The 16,694-nt window shown below is 45.8% G+C and overlaps 1 protein-coding gene across 1 annotated transcript in view; it reads right to left on the bottom strand.

Annotated features, from left to right (window-relative positions):
- Positions 1-15,740, bottom strand: part of LITAF (lipopolysaccharide induced TNF factor) — a 186,806-nt gene extending 171,066 nt beyond the window's left edge. The window contains exon 1 of the mRNA XM_078663150.1: positions 15,494-15,740. The gene's annotated coding sequence lies outside the window, so the exon portion shown is untranslated. The remainder of the gene's footprint in view (positions 1-15,493) is intronic.
- Positions 15,741-16,694: the final 954 nt, after the last annotated feature.

Genomic DNA, 16,694 nt, shown 5'->3' with positions numbered 1-16,694 from the left:
TCAACCCTCTGCTTCACATGAGACTCTGCGGCTCTCCTGGGACAATAAACCACTCCAGAACAAACATGGAGTTGTCATACGCGGCCATCTATCTCAATTAAAGGCCACATAGCTTCTCTAACCTCTAGGAAAATCTAGCCCTGCTATTTAATTTTGGTGCGGGATTACTGTGTAAAGAAGGTTTGCATAACGTCTCATCTGACTAACTAGTGCTTTAGTTTAGCATTGTATGTGTTTTCATAGGCTTGTGTGTATGTCCTTTAATGCATGTGCATGCTTGTCTTTTTCTGTTCAGTTCCCGTGTCAGTGTGTGCTTACCTGGATTTCCGTTTGTCTAATTTATGTGGCCTTTGTCAACGAGGCAATCCGCTACTCTGTTCAACGTTTATGAAGACGAGACACTCAACCAGGCAATGCCACTCACACACACAACGCCACTCACACACGCAACGCCACTCACACACGCAACGCCACTCACACACGCAACGCCACTCAGCCACGCAACGCCACTCAGCCACGCAACGCCACTCACACACGCAACGCCACTCACCCACGCAACGCCACTCAACCACGCAACGCCACTCAACCACGCAACGCCACTCACACAGGCAACGCCACTCACACAGGCAACGCCACTCACACAGGCAACGCCACTCATCCACGCAACGCCACTCACACATGCAACGCCACTCAACAACGCAACGCCACTCAACCACGCAACGCCACTCACACATGCAACGCCACTCACACATGCAACGCCACTCACACACGCAGCGCCACTCAAACAACAGCGCCACTCAAACAACAGCGCCACTCAAACAACAGCGCCATTCACACACGCAACGCCACTCACACACGCAACGCCACTCACACACGCAACGCCACTCACACACGCAACGCCACTCATCCACGCAACGCCACTCATCCACGCAACGCCACTCATCCATTTGCAAAACGAAAAAAGTTAAACTCTTCTATTGCGAGACCTATTGCATTTTCAATGCTTGTCTTTACAGTAGGCGCGCGCTTTTGTAAAGCACTGCACACCACTACCAACATGGGCAGAGGGCAAACAATGGAGGACACTGCTCCCCCCCCCCCACACAGCAGACGCACACGTGTAAAGCAACGCATGCCACTCCCAAAACAAGCGCAATACAAACAATGGCGGCCACGGCTTCTTTTTAATTAATCATGTTTTTTTTCTTAACTAGCTCCGCACTCTCGCTTCGGCAGTGGTGCCGCTGCTTGACCAATGGCGGCTGCTTTTTGTGTTTATTTTCAGCATGCTTTCAATTTGCTTTCTTTCTACACAGCTCACCATTTTTTTCAGATCGCAGGACAAGGAACAGAGAGGGTCTCAGCTCCTTCATATGAGAGGAGGTAAGTGCGGCGTAATGCAGCTCTCCTTGCTCCCACACAGCTCTCAGGACCCCACCACTGCTGTTTTGCTTGTTTTTTTAAATTTCCATACTTTATGCATTTACGAATCTCACTTAAATTAACGTATAAATCATTATATTATTTTCCCTTGCTGCCATGCCACGCTTTAACAACTACACAAACATATCAAGTGTAAAAATAAAAATGCTGAAAGCGAAAAATAAAACTGGAAGGAAAGGCACGAGGCAGGAAAGAGATAGAAAAAAAAGCGGGGGATGAGTAGGCACACATGTAAAAACTTTAATTCTGCCCCACCTCGTACACTTGGTTTCATTTTCAACACATCTGTGCTCTCTTGCCTGCAGCAAGGAGAGGGCCCAACTGCCCAGGACAATAGGCCATGCTTCCACTGCAGCTTATCACTCCACACAAGCCCCAGGCTGACTTCGCTGCCCGAGAACTCATTTCGGGTCCTTGGCATTTCATAAGAGTAGAAGCCAGAACTAACTCTCCCTGCTGCCCAGCGGCATTCAAACGTAGGACAAAGACACCCACAGCATGTCAAAAGCAAAGGGAGGCAGCGACATGCTAAAGTAAGTGACTTAATAATTAAATAGGAGCACTGTTTTTCTGCATGTTTATTTCCTTCCCCCACTCCACACCGCAGCGCTGCTTCCACTTCAAATTCCCACCTCCCTTCCCCCAGCACCACTTCCCGACCCAGAATGTGCATACTAAATACCCTGCATTATATGAAGACATTACTAATTAAGTTGACAAAACAGTCAAATAGGCATGTTTGGTCAAAGAATGCAGGGTTGGTTGATCCAAAGTCGTACAACCAATGGTAAGCTGGAATTTTAACAGCACAGCAGGTTGAGCACATACTGCAGCTGGTCACAAGAGACTAGGAATTCCATCCTTCCAAATAAAACAAGCATTTGCAATGCAGTAGGTTTTTATGCATTTACAAACCTGTAAGTGACGTTTACGCACCGCTTGCAGGATTTGTAAACAAATAACTAAAAGGCATTATCATTAACAATGCCAATAGCTCAAACTCTCGCAAATGAGACCTATTGCACTGCAAGTGCTTTTTCCAGAGGTAATGCAAGCGTTTTAACCACGTCCCTGTTGAGATGAAACGGTCGCAAGAAAGCCAATATAGCACTAAACATTCAATACATGCAAGCAGGAAAACGTGTGGCAATCGAAATAGCACAAATTCTTGTCCTTTTGCGAAGAACTGCAAATAGCCATGAAGAGGCTCTCGGAGAGGCTTGACATAAGTGTAAGACTTTTTTCACAGGAACAGGGGTGGGAGCACACCGCTTCACCTCCCAGCAAGGTTCGCCCCTGGCATTGTGGTAAATGTAGTTTCGGTTACTTGCTTGCTTCAAGAGTGTTCGAGTATTTCGCCACAGTTGACGCAAATAGTGCTTATCTCTATACACGTGTTTCTGGTTCTTTAACCGTCGTCAGTAGAGATTACAATCTTTGAAATTTGGGGTTTGCTGAGTAGGCTGCCAACATCTTTCTCAGCTCTTGTACCTCTCACAGGCAAGCTGGTGCTTCATCCACAAGCTCGTCAGCTCAATGGCTCATGGGAGTACTTTTAAACAGGAACAGGGGTGGGAGCACACCGCTTCACCTCCCAGCAAGGTTCGCCCCTGGCATTGTGGTAAATGCAGTTTCAGTTAATTTCTTGCTTCAAGAGTGTTCGAGTGTTTCGCCACAGTAGGCGCAGATAGTACTAGGATCCACACCGAACATCAGTACTTCTAGTCCATTCACTATCAGTTCCAGTCTCCATCAGTAGCACTGCCTCCAGCACCAACAGATACGGTGCCCTAGTCACCATCACATCTGGTGCCCTCAGTCCCCACCACTCTATGTGCCTCCCATTCACCATCAGTTCCAGTGCTTTCAGTCACCATCACTACCAGTGCCCCAAGCCACCATTGGTGCCAGTGCCCCAAGAGTCACCATTATTTGATCTACTTCCAGTCACCATAAGCACCAGAACCCCCAGTCACTACAAGTAGCCAGACCAATCATGATCACCATCCGTACTAGAGCTCCCCCTAACCACCAGTAGCCGTATGAACAGGAAATTAGTGGCAGTACTGATATTTAACGATACATGATTTCAAGTTGTTACTACTTAAATATATTCTGAGATCGGTTTCCTTGTGAGAGAGGCCAAAATGCACTTGAAATATTCCACAGTCAACTTATAATACCCACACTTTGCAAGTGGCACTGCAGCAAACAAATGAAGCACATATTTGGGTAATTCTGAAGTGTAGTGGAAAAATGTTTAATAAAATCAAAACAAAATCAATACACTGGGTGATGACATTTCCATACATTGTTTGTGCACTGTAAACTTCTATCAGTAAAACTGTCTGTGCAAAAGTAATGATCATATCCATTGAAGACGTGTTGTCTGTAAGAGCAGTGTGCTAGCACACCATGCATGCTTCACTTTACACCACTCCACTACACTCCGTGCCACTCCACACCACTCTAATGTCAATGCACTCCAAGCCACTCTACACCACTGAGCTCTACACCACTCCACTCTCTGGCACTCAACTGCAAATACACCAATGCACCATGCCACTGCACTCCATGCCACTCTACATCACTCCACACCATTACACTCTATACCACTGAACACAACGCCACTCTACACCACTGTAATCTACCCTGCACCACTCCACGCCACTGCAACATATGCTGCGCTATTCCACATTGTGGCACTCTGCTCTGCACCTCTTTACTTTCCACCATTGCACTATACTGTAAACCACTGCACTCTACACCACTTTACTCAAAACCAATGTACACTGCACTCAAAGCAAATCTACTCTGCAAGACTGTAGTTTACACCACTTCACTCTAGGCCACTCTATTCCACTCCATGACACTCCACTCTAGGACATTACACTCAACGATACTCCACTCTGACACTCCACTCCGTGACAATCCACTCCATGCAATCTACACCACTTTATTCCACTCTATTCTGTCACACATTACTTCACCACTCACCGACACTTAATGCTACTACACTCTACTATACTCCCCCCCTTCTGTCATTCCACTCTACTACACTAATCTACTCTATGCCACTCCACAACAATCTACTCCACTCTATGCAGCTGCCTCTACGTTGAACAGCTACTACGCTGGTGTACAACATGGCTAAAGCACAGTGGCAAAGCCAATAGCTCTTGCTTAAGTGAGACCTATTGGCTTTGCCATTGCTTGTTCAAGTCAGCTGCCTAATCACAAAGCCAAATACCCCTTCTCATAAATGAATATTTATACAATACACAAGTGCGTCAGTCATTCATCTCTAGTCAAATAGCAAATAATCTGCATTGTTTAGAAATTATGTTATAGCAATGAGACTGAATGCATGTCCTACCATGGTCTCCTCTGCCTTAATCCAACTTTAAAACAGGGAGAGTCTGTTAACCAACTAACTGATTTACATTTTACAGGCTGACCCGCAATACCTGCATGACTGAATAAACTAACTGTGACTTACTGTATCAAGGATTCTATCGAATCTCTATGGGTAGGCTACTCCGCATCTCGCCCTTTCCCTGTCTCTCTTTGACTGGCCCTCTGCCAGAGCCCCAAAGCTGGCTGGCACATTTCACTGCCCTCCATTCCACCCTTGCACAGGAAGTGAAGCCGGCTCTGCCCCGGATGTCTTCTCATGGGAAGATTCATATGTGAAAAAAAGGAACTCGTTTCTGCAGGAAAGTCGAGTTTCACTTCCCATTTGGTTCCCGCGCCCCCCCCCCCCACCCCACCCCGTACAGCCCTTTAGCGCATTTTCCCCGCTGCACCTCTAGTGACAATCGGTCATGACTCCCTTAGTGGGAGTACACATTCGAGTCCCTGATGATTTTATCTTGAAAGCCTTGGAGGAAATGCTAATAAATTATGTAGCACAAGATCACACGCATTTTAACAGGCTAGGAGCAAAGGGTCAGGGGTTACAACTAGTTGGGGTTGCAGTTGCGACCATCAATTGATGACCATGCCTTGTATCTTGGTGTCTGCACACTGCATCTGAACACCAATAACACAATTCACCAAGGGTTGGCCATTTCCCCAAGAACAGCTGCTGGAACATGAATCCTGCTGGTTCCCCTCTACTCTAGTATTTTATCTTCTATTTGTCACTTTAACCCCTTTGGTCCTGGTCCCTCCCTCAACTTAGCACCCTTCCCAGAAAGAAATATAAGATTCAATTGTAACAGTTAGCGTGAATGGTTTACAAAACATTAAATGCTTTTGCCTAATGATAAACTCATGGCTCTAACCATTCAAAAAAGCGAAATGCCTCCCGTAGAAACCAATGAGATCACCTGCTTGCTAAATCTGCCTCACCTTCTAAAACACGTTTAATCTCCAGTAATAGCAAAACTCCCATGCCAATTATTCAATCATGACGTCCTTGAAGACTCAATTATTTTAGAGGTAGGTATACCTGCAAGAGAGAGAATAGCCCAGTGCTGCATCTTGTTCAAATCACTGCCAGTAAATGGTAAGCAAAAGATCCCCAGAGTCATACTGACACCCACAGAGTGTTGAAAGAGGAATATCTTGAAATACCCAACAGGTCACACTTAAGTTATAAGGGCAACTGACCATATGAGGAAGTTTACCAAGCACCCTCTCCAGCTTAGGAACAGAACAACCACGAGCTCACACAGCTTTCATGTTCTGTAACTTTGAAATCCACATGAATAGAAGGTTGCAACTTGAGTAGCATTTTACAAGGTTGGCCTGTATTTGTGTCGTCGTGTTTCTTCGTTGTTCTGGGGTTGCTAGGCGATGTACTAGGCTATGTTCCAGCACTAGAAAGTAGTCACTGGGGGTGCAGTGAGTTTACTGCACGACACGGTGTTGTGAAGACGTTACTACTGGTGGCTCCAGACAATAAACGTGTGCACTTGAACCTGTGTCCTGTCGTCTATACACAACAGCCATGCCAGTTAAAAAGTGAAAAACAGTAAAAGCCAATAGGGTTCCACTTTGAAAAATAAACCTTAAACAACAAATACATGAAGAAATCTTTTTTTAATTATTCAAGCGTTGTCTAAATTATTTGCTAATGGATATTACAACAAACAGATGAATAACTGACATGTTAAGAAAAAGAATACTGAGAATTGCAAACAAATATTTATTCCTGTATCAGTTCTTCCCCTTTTCTGAAGAGAAGGGTGTAAGCAAAAGGCCCATCTTTTTTTTCTGGGAATGATGGAAATCCTACAAGGATACGTAAGTCGGGGTAGGCAGACTGCTTGTGTGCCAACCAAGTGGCGAGAGCTCAAATCGGTCCATGTCAAACGTGCAAGTGCTTTCATTAACTACATGTCCCTCATCACAGTCATTACTTATGAGAGGTTCCACCTCAGGATATGCTGAAAATTAAAGCCTGCCCACCCAGCAGGGTGCAATAAGGAAGCTTACATTACCAGCATCTTCCTATTTTTTTCCTGTCATATACAGAGATGAAAACTTCAGGAATAGCTGTAGGCTCTTGAACCTTGTGTTCATGTTTTGTAGCTCTTGGTCTCCTTCCCTGTTGGGCTAGGGTGAAGTTTGCTGCCTCGATTTTCTTTTTGTGAGCTTCAATCGGGTTCATGCAGGACTTGAACCTTTCTTCTTCCTATACTTTACTTTTTTAATATCGTAGCATCGCCTCTCCTGGGGGGATAGAGAGGATCTTTGATTTGCAGGGATCTTGCCTTTGTGACTGGGAGCCTGAGGTTGGGGCATTTCGGGTATGTTCACATTATTTCAGAATAAGGGAAAGTACTGTTGGGAACTCCGTGTAATGCATATTCACGGTAAGGATGGAGGCATCAGCGCATGCTTGCACTTTCATTTCAGAGACTGGGAAATGGTGATGGCATTGAAGAATCCATTTAAGGTCAAAGGAAGTTAAGCATGTTTTTGGTTAAAACATTTGAGCATGGTATTCAGAGATATTCATACACGGCCCATTTTTAAGGGCAGATGGGACCCGTCTTTCCACCTTTTTTCCAGACAAGGAGTGTAGGGAGGTCAAGACCCATTGTTGTTCGTTATTGTGGTTTCTTCTACCAAGGATGGGACATCCATTTGGTACTCGGTATAGCAATGCAGTCAAAGGATGATGTTGCACGGTCAGTCAACTCCCCTTAGGGGAGGGAGCATCGTCTGAAGTCCAATCTGAAGGAGGAAATACTGTCAGGTGTGCCAAGGTATCCTGCCTTTTGAGCAAGGGAAGCAAGCACCACCTCTTCAGGAAGAGTAGACAGCTGAAGGGGCCGCTGTAACTGTCCTTAACGTAGGATCTCTCTGACGGAGACTAATGAAGCAAGAGTGCTGAAGGAATTGCAGTACTGACAAGTTGGGCAGTAGAATTATTGTGGTAGATCTGTTTTTGAGCCACCAGGGTGCTGTGCCCGATTGAAGCTGGGATAGGTTCCTGCTGGTGGCCCATGTGCCCCATAAGTGCATTGTGTGACCACAAAAGTGCCAAGTATGTTGTTGGGTTGAGACCAGTCCTGAAGATTAGGCGACCATAGAAGTAAGCAGGAGCAGTCTTGTGAATATTCTGTTTTGTCACCTCAAGGAACTCTGTTCTAAAGATAGCACCTGGCTCCTGCTGCGCTGAAGAACTGTCATCTGTGGGAGAGTGGCCAGCGCGCCCAAGAAGAATCAAGTACTCACCAGAGGACGAGAGCAGAGATCTGCAGTCCACATCTAAAAGAGGCCCACCATTGGAAGCCTCTGCTCCCATTGTAGCGATGGAAGCTGCCCTCTGGTGGCTGGCGGCCACGCAACTAAACAGAACTGCTGTGTGCTGCCAGGACGCTCCTACATGCCGCCAGTGAGATCCCTCTGCCGCTAGAAGAGTGAATGCAGCCTCATTACGCTTCTGCACTGCTGAGTAATGCTGCAGGCTCCTGTCGCTGCTGATGAAGATCCTTATGCCATGGAGGGCCGAACATTGCCCGCACTGACTCAATGGACTTGTGAGAGTCTGATTGAGCCCAGGTCATGACACTGAGCGCTAACCTACATACAAGGTGGGGGGCAGAGAAGCACAAGCTGCACCCACTAGTTTGCCCAATTGACCCTGATTCTGCTATGAGGTGGGGACCCAGTCCCAGAGGGACAGGGGCCACTAGAGCCAGGTGATTGTCTAATCATCAGAGGCACCTAAGAGTATCAAGCCCCATGCTTTGGAATTGGTTTCGTGTCTAATTGAATGTTAAGTGACATGTTTTTTGTATATTAAAAGTACATGTCTTTTCCTATAAAGAGAAGCATTGGGTCGGGCATGGATTTTACTGCATTTCTGGAGTGTGGGATTGATTCTGGAGTTTGATTATCCCCCACAATCTTGAAGTCTGTGACTGCTCGCCTATAACACTAAGCTTTAGGTGTGGAATAGGTTGAACTTGATCCAGTTTGCAGAGCTATAGTAAGTCCGGACCAGGACAGAAAAGGTAAAAGGCCTCAACCCCCACTGTTGTGGTCAGTAGTCACTGCCTGCCCCATGGCCTCCAGAACACGGTCTGACTGAGTCTGTATGTCATAAATGCCCAGGAAGGAAGAAGGCATATGTTCGTGGAATCCAAGAGCTACAGTTAAGGAGGGCAGTTGTTCCAGTACCTTCACAGGAACCGGAGAAGGGAGCTCACTCAAGAACATTCCTATTCCCCCACAATATCGGGGGGGGGGGTTACAGGATGGTAATCGATCTGAAACAATTGAATCAGTCAGTGAAAGCTATTCACTTCAAAATTAAAACATTCCCCATGATACCTCCGATTCCAGTGGGACACTACGTAGTCACGGCAGATCTAAGAGACGCTTACTGCCATGTGCCTAATGTGAAATCTCAACAGCAGTACCTCACATTCAGTGCCAAAGGGAACCACTACCAATTTTAGGTTCTTCTAATCCACCTGATGACAGCACCAAGGGTGCTCACAAAGGTGTTAACAACCCTGGTGACTAAACTACTTCTGCATGACTGGTCAGTATTTCATATTTGAACTACTGGCCCAGTCATGCTGCACGGACACAACTTTGGAAGGGTTGAAGACAATTTGCAAATGTTTGGAGAAACATGGATTACTTTTCAACGACCGGAGGTCTTAGATGAATAGAGCCTTCATGGGAGTTAGGTTCCGAGTGGATGTGAACAGTAGTCCAGGTGTAGATTAGGTAATATGGTTTATTGAAAAGTTATGATGAAGAACCCCACCAGGAGCAGCATCCCTGATGCTCAGCCCAACTTCCAACTGACTCTCACAGACATCTAATATTCCATGCACCAATATTCCACGCTAACACTGGCTGAGCAGCAGGTATACAACACCATTTTGGAGCGTCATTTCGCGCCAATCCGTCGCACAGCGTCATAATGCCTTCTGGCACATTTTCCAACAAGTATACCATATTTTATTCCAACTGGTCATCCTTCTTACTTAATCCATTACTAATCTTTCCACATATTAGCATATTCCTCAAACTGAGTGTTCATGCCATTTGTCCAGATTTCTAATGTTCCCACCGTGTCCATCCAGACCTCTCAGTGAAAACACGAATAAAGCATTCTTCGTTCAGGACAGTGTTTATTTGTTTAAAAAACAATGCATTTCGTGCATAATTGCACTTCTTCAGGGGTCACTATAAATACAAAAACAGTAACAATAATCAGTTGTAAAATTGTTATCTTTACACGTGTACACAAAACAACACTAACATCTCTTTACAACAAACTCCTCCTGATACTCTATCAAGTATCCAGTATTGGCCCCTCGATTATCGAACTGCAGGTAAACAACCCTCGCTGCCTCCTCTGAATATATAAACTTTTGTGCTTGCTGGTTGCGTTTTATAATCATACCATAGTTGTAGCAATCATTATTCTGGGCTGCCGCTTATTGAACAGTTATGATGAAGAACCCCACCAGGAGCAGCATCCCTGCTGCTCAGCCCAACTTCCAACTGACTCTCACAGACATCTAATATTCCATGCACCAATATTCCACGCCAACACTGGCTGAGCAGCAGGTATAACACATCTCCCTTCTTTACAGGAAACACAAAAATATTGTGACTGCCCATTGAATATCTCACAATTACCCAAGAGGAAAGCAACATATTAGATGCAATCAATAAAGGAATGACAATCAAGCTAAATTACACAAGAGAAAAGTAACATATTAGACACAATTAATAAAAGAATGACAATCAAGCGAATGACAGATGGACAGATCGCTATCTGATAAAGAATGCAAGGAAACAAATTAGATGCAATGCATAAGAGACTTTGCATGTAAAATCTCTGAATAAAAGATAAAACATGAGAGCCTTACACAAATAAAGTCAATAAATCATAAAGGAGACACCATCACATCTCTCTCCCCTTTCAATACGACAATGGACAACACTGCAATCTACACCGCCTCACATCCCAGATGCCACATAACACACCAGTTTCTAAAACCGCCTCAGCCTTTTTTGCAACCACACTTACCCCACTATTCAATCACTCATTCGCTACTGCAACCCTGTCAACCTCCTGGAAAGGCTCAGTCCTATTTCCCATTCACAAGAAGGGTGACCACTCGAACCCGGCCAACTACAGGCTCATAGCCCTTATAGACATAGAAGCCAAGGTATACGCCAGACTTCTACTAAGGGATTTGGAGGCCTGGGTGGATAAGAACGGCATTCTCCCGCCCTCACAGACCGGATTCAGGGCTAACAGTTCCACCCTGGATAACATCATAGCACTTTCGTACCTTGCGAAGAAGGCCAACACGAGGAATAAGCCGCCATTGTATTGCTGTTTTATAGACTACTCTACGGCCTTCGATCGAGTGAACAGAAGTCGACTATGGGCAAAACTTGAGTCCTGGGGTCTCCCCCAAGTCCTGCTAAAAGCCATAAAGGCACTCTATGAGGGAACATGGTCCAGGTGAAATTAAGTCCCATAATTACAACAGCAAGAATTAACACCAACTCTGGACTTAAGCAGGGGTGCGTTTTGGCCCCCCTACTTTTCAACCTGTACAAAGCGGACATGGGGCAAGCCCTGAAAGATGCCAACTTAGTACCTCCAAGATTGGGGAAGCTGGTCTTGGGCACGCTCCAGTACACTGACGATGCGGTGGTCATGGACCATACCAGGGTGGGTCTTCAAAGAGCTTTAAACAGCCTGGCAATCTACAATAAGGAAAATGACCTACGAATCAACGTTGAGTAAAACCAAGATAGTAATCTTCAGCAAACACCACCATAAAAAAGAAGCAACATGGTCCCTGGGGGAGCACCGTATCATTACTGCCTCATCTTATAACTATCTGGGAGTCTGGGTGTCCGAGAGGGCCTCTGCAGCCAAACACCTAAAGGAGCTAAAACCAAGAATAGACAAAATAATTCTGTCTTTAAGACGCTTAAGCTACCGCTTGGCCAGCCCCTCAGTAGAACCGATGCGGACAGTACTTAGGGCAAAGCTCATTCCCTCCATTACGTATGGCCACATTGCCTACCCTGGCGCACTCGAGAAAATGGTCAACGCGGCCCAGGCGAAAGCGTATAAGATGGTGCTACAGGCCCCTAGACAGGCCAGGAACAACAGGCTAAGGCTTGAAATAGGCCTGAGAGTTGGTACTACTGGGGGACCTGATAAAATACTACATCAGAGCACTGAAAGCTCCTGAAAACACCCTAAAGCACGCCTTAAAAACTATATTTGGTGAGGTGGGCTTCCCATGGCACTCTAAGGTGGCACAAGGCATTGACCTATTGAAAATCGAGGGAAAGAGTTTGCCCCTTCATGAAATTCCATACTCTGCCTGGGCCCAAGCCGTAAAGCGCCAAGTTCAGTCCATCTCGTTCGAGCTTGATCTCTTATCGCTACGGCACAATCCATTAACTTTGGCCCTGGATAAGTCTTACATCCCTGGCAAACCCCAACCATATCTGCAAGACGCACTAACAACTCATGCGAGAAAGAAAATCTTGTATCTGCGCCTCCTGGCCCTCATGATCACGGACTTCAACCCAAAATGGGCACGAACGGATGCTGCCATGGCCTGCCGATTATGCAACTACCGCAGAGAGTCTTGGTTACACCTGCTGTGTTGCTGTACAACGTTGGCTAGCGACCGCCATCGCTTGTTGCGCCCGGCCTTACAGAATCTAGGCCATAGAACATGCAGAGAGGCCTCGGACTGGTGCTTCTTAGAAACTACGACCTGTCTATTAGCCAGGGTAGGCAAGTTCATCCACCAAGTCAAAAGGGCTCTTGACCGCCATCAAAAGGCCACCGACCCTAAGGGTCCCTACACTGTGTAAGGAGCGCCATCTGGAGCCCTAATGATGTCAGCTTACAGTTAACTCAGGGTGTTCCCGTAAAGTAACTGGACGTACTGGACCAAGGAATTAAATCAGGGTTGGATAAGGGCCCAATGAAGTACCCATCCACTGTGATCTGGCTGTGCAATGTGTACGACCACGTGGAACTTCCATATGTCTCCTAAAAGAACCCATCCACTGTCAACTGGCTGTGCAGTGTGAATGACCATGCCGAACTTCCACACTTTCCCTAGTCTCTAGAAGGCGTGAAGTTAAGGAACACGTAAAACTTTTTTCTCTTTTAATAGTACTTTGATTGGACAAAAGTGGTTAAAACAGTCAGTACTTCATTTTAATATTGCACATATGGTTTTATTGGCCTGCTTGGGGGGGGAGGGAGGGGATGTTCATGTGTTTTATACTGTAAAGATTTGAAGTAATCGCACAGTTTAATAAAAAAAGTTTACATAACACACCAGTAGGCCAGACTAGCATGAAATACAGCCAAATGAAAACAAACGCTAAAGCAGCACAGCAGAGAACACAAAGGGCTGAAAAAATAAAATAACAGGTGACATTCACCCTCACAGTCACCCCCGCACTAACATCACTAATTCAAAACATAAAGCAAAAGGGTGGCTCCATAAATGCACATTGCGATATAATTCTCTGGTATTCGCAATATTGTTTTCTCTCTTTATGAGTTTGCAATAGAGTCATCTGGTATTCGCAATGTGGTTGTTCCTCTATTTATTGCCTGTATATGCATGGATTTTTATGTTTATGCGATATCATATATTCTTTACTCTAATATGTTTCCATGCATGTCTTTTTGTTATTCATCAGTTTGCGTTATTTCATTCTGTAATTCGCATTATTGCTTTGTTATGTAAAAAGGGGAGATGTGTTATACCAGCTGCTCAGCCAGTATGAGTGCACTGTGTGGAATGTTGATGCATGGTGATGCATTGGAATGTTTGGTGCCTCTGCGTGTCAGTTGGAGTAAGGGCTGAGCAGCAAGGAGGCTTCTCCTGGTGGGGCTCTTCATTAAAGCTACTTAATAAAAATCTTATCTTAATCTATACCTCTGTCCTGGACATCTTTATTACTACATTGATCAATAAATCACTGGATGCACATTGATTACTAATATGAAGGAGAGAATGTGGCCTAAGGCTAGATCGGTCCACCTCGAAGGCGGGGAACCAGGTTCAAGTCTCGGCAGGGACGCTTATTATCCTGTGATACTGGGCAATTTCAGGTAATCTCACCGTGCCTAACAAAATTAATGTAACAGTCTGTAACACAACATGTTTACTCATGTAAAGCGCTCCGATACCTTCGGGTCAAATTCACGCTATATAAAACTCCAAAAATAAAATATACATATATCTATACTTGTTATCATTGATTATGCTTATTGTTACTTTGGTATGTCTCTGAAGTAATGACTGGGACAAGGACATGTGATGCTAAAGTAATGGCCTGATAAATTACCAGTAATCTTCATTGCTCTGAGTCCTAACCATCTGAGTCATTACAACCCACTCGCCCTCCCTTGACATTATTGATTGTCATTTAGGATTGTTATGGTACGAGGATGCTGTAAAAGTGAGCTTTTTATGGCACCCAGCTGTGTGGGTGGGATTGTATTTTTACCATATCCGGTTGGTTCTTGTCTCAGCTAGGTGGGATAACCCCATAAGTAATAATTGGGACGAGTGGGGAATATGAGTAACATACAACCATATTTCCATAACTTGATTTCTGTGAACCCCTAAGGCCCACTGTGCCAAAGAACCTCCTGTGATATTAATGATTATGCCCCTGCATGATACTAAAAGCATATAATGTATTTCTGGACGAAAAATCGTGAAAAGCAAAAAGTCACCCTGGTAGACAAGCCCAGTGAAAAGCTCTCCCACAGTGACAGCCCCCCAAAGGGAGGAGGGCTGGCCAAGGGTCCTGTTTTAGGAGTGGGCGGGGTGGTGCTGGGAAGCGGACTGTAACCACATTTGGCATAGGGATTTATGTAACTAAGGGTTCAAGGTGTCGTCGTCTCGCAAACTTAACAGCCAGTCCTATAAACATGCTACTACTCTGGGGTTTCTTTCTACTTATTCATTCTTTGGAACAAACTAAAGTAGGGGAGGTGGGCAGAAGATGACTAAAGTGCCTGTCCTGCAAATGAGAACCTACCAAAAGTTATGGAGCTATAAAGTTCTTCGAGGAATTCTACACGCGGAGATCACGCTGGGCATCGTGTACCCCGCGGCTGCACACCAGCAGTGCGGCGCAGCAGCTGCATCCGGAGCTAACCAGATGTGGCGCTAACGCGCAGTGCACGCTCTCTGACGTCATTGCTGTTGCGTGATGCTCCCCAGACCTCCAGCGCCGTCTGAGAAGCTGAGTAAAACCAGCTGCGAACACGACGTAGTAGTTAGGTGGCGCCGCATAGAGCCAGATGCGGAAAGGACACTGCCCGGGAAAACAGCCTAAGGCGGGGCAGGACGTCAAAGAGCCTCGCGGTCAATGGCCGGCAGGGAGGAGGGCACACTCGTAGGGAATCGTTCCACAGCATACTAAAGGGACGACAAAGGGGTGTCCCGCATTTCACAGATTATTTTTTTTGGGGGGGGGGGGGGGGGGGGGGGAGTAGGAGCAAATAGCAGTTATGTCTTGGGGTAGGTGGTGACGTATGAGCGCTCACCTGAGGGTTCCAGGGTGTCTTGGCGGGGAGTTGAGAAGAAACAGCAGCGCTTGCTGTCGGATCAGAGCAAGGGAAAAAGCAACGCAGTCCTGCGACTCCGAGGAAGTCCAGCCCACGGATAGAGCTGAGGTGGTGCCCGGGGGAGGGCCCCGTGTAGAACACCGGAAACTACACGCTCCGGGCACCTCCCTATCTTGGAGCCCAAACCACTCTACATCACTGCAACTTCCAGCGCAAGGACAAACGCAGCGCAAGAAAAGCAAATAATAACCGACCAACCCAAATGCAGTGGGAGTGTCTTCGTCCCGCCCACGACTTTATGTCATTCGTTCAAACGTGCATTCGAGTTCTGCAAACTGAGGATTCCAATAATATTTAAAACGTTTTACATCTCCAGTGAGTGGCCGATTTTAGGTCAGAGGAACACATCTGCAGGGAGGAGGTGGTGGGGGAGTTAACAGCACCCCCTCCCCGACCCCGTAGGAGCTGGGTCTGCACTCTGCTGAAGTAAATGCTGGGACGAGGGTCATCCGAATCTGCGGTGGTCTTGTGACTTGTGTGCAAAGTAGTTACATTGTAAGAATAAACTGTCTAATTGGTTTGTTTTCTGAAGTTTACTCTTAAGTGTTTGGAATGCTTCAGTTCTTTTTGATTTCGAAAGCAAGACACACATTCCTTTCAAAGTGTACAGATACAGAATGAAATCGGTGGCATTTACAATTTTTCGGAAAGGCACAACCCAAAAAGAGGAGTTTTACAAACTATTGTCGATAAAAGCACCGTAGAAACAACGAATAGATATAAGAATATACGTACAGTTTAAATACGTAACTTTAGGACTCTGCACCGTTGGAACAGAGCTTTCTAAGTAGGACTGGACGATGTCCATACAGGTTGAAGGCAGATTCCATTAAGTGCAGTAGCCCACCTTTCTGCACACTGCCGACTTTGGTGCTAGAAACCAGGGCTCGAGCCTCGGGGTCACGTCCACATCCTGTGATTCTGGGCAAATCACTTAATCTCCCCGTGCTGTAATGTAAATACTATGTTCATGTAAAGCGCTCCAATACCTTCGGGTCGAGTTTGCGCTATATAAATATGCAACAAAATTCAAGGGTGTAGCTACCATCAGTGTAGTGGCGCTAGGGACCAGAGTCTTGAGGGGGCCATTGGACCTGATTATTGCTTTTTACTAGGCACC

Source organism: Lissotriton helveticus, chromosome 10 (genome assembly GCF_964261635.1).
Source record: "Lissotriton helveticus chromosome 10, aLisHel1.1, whole genome shotgun sequence".
Classification (NCBI taxonomy): domain Eukaryota; kingdom Metazoa; phylum Chordata; class Amphibia; order Caudata; family Salamandridae; genus Lissotriton; species Lissotriton helveticus.
The sequence above is the reverse complement of the archived record's forward strand: the minus strand, read 5'-3'. Positions and strand labels throughout refer to the sequence as shown.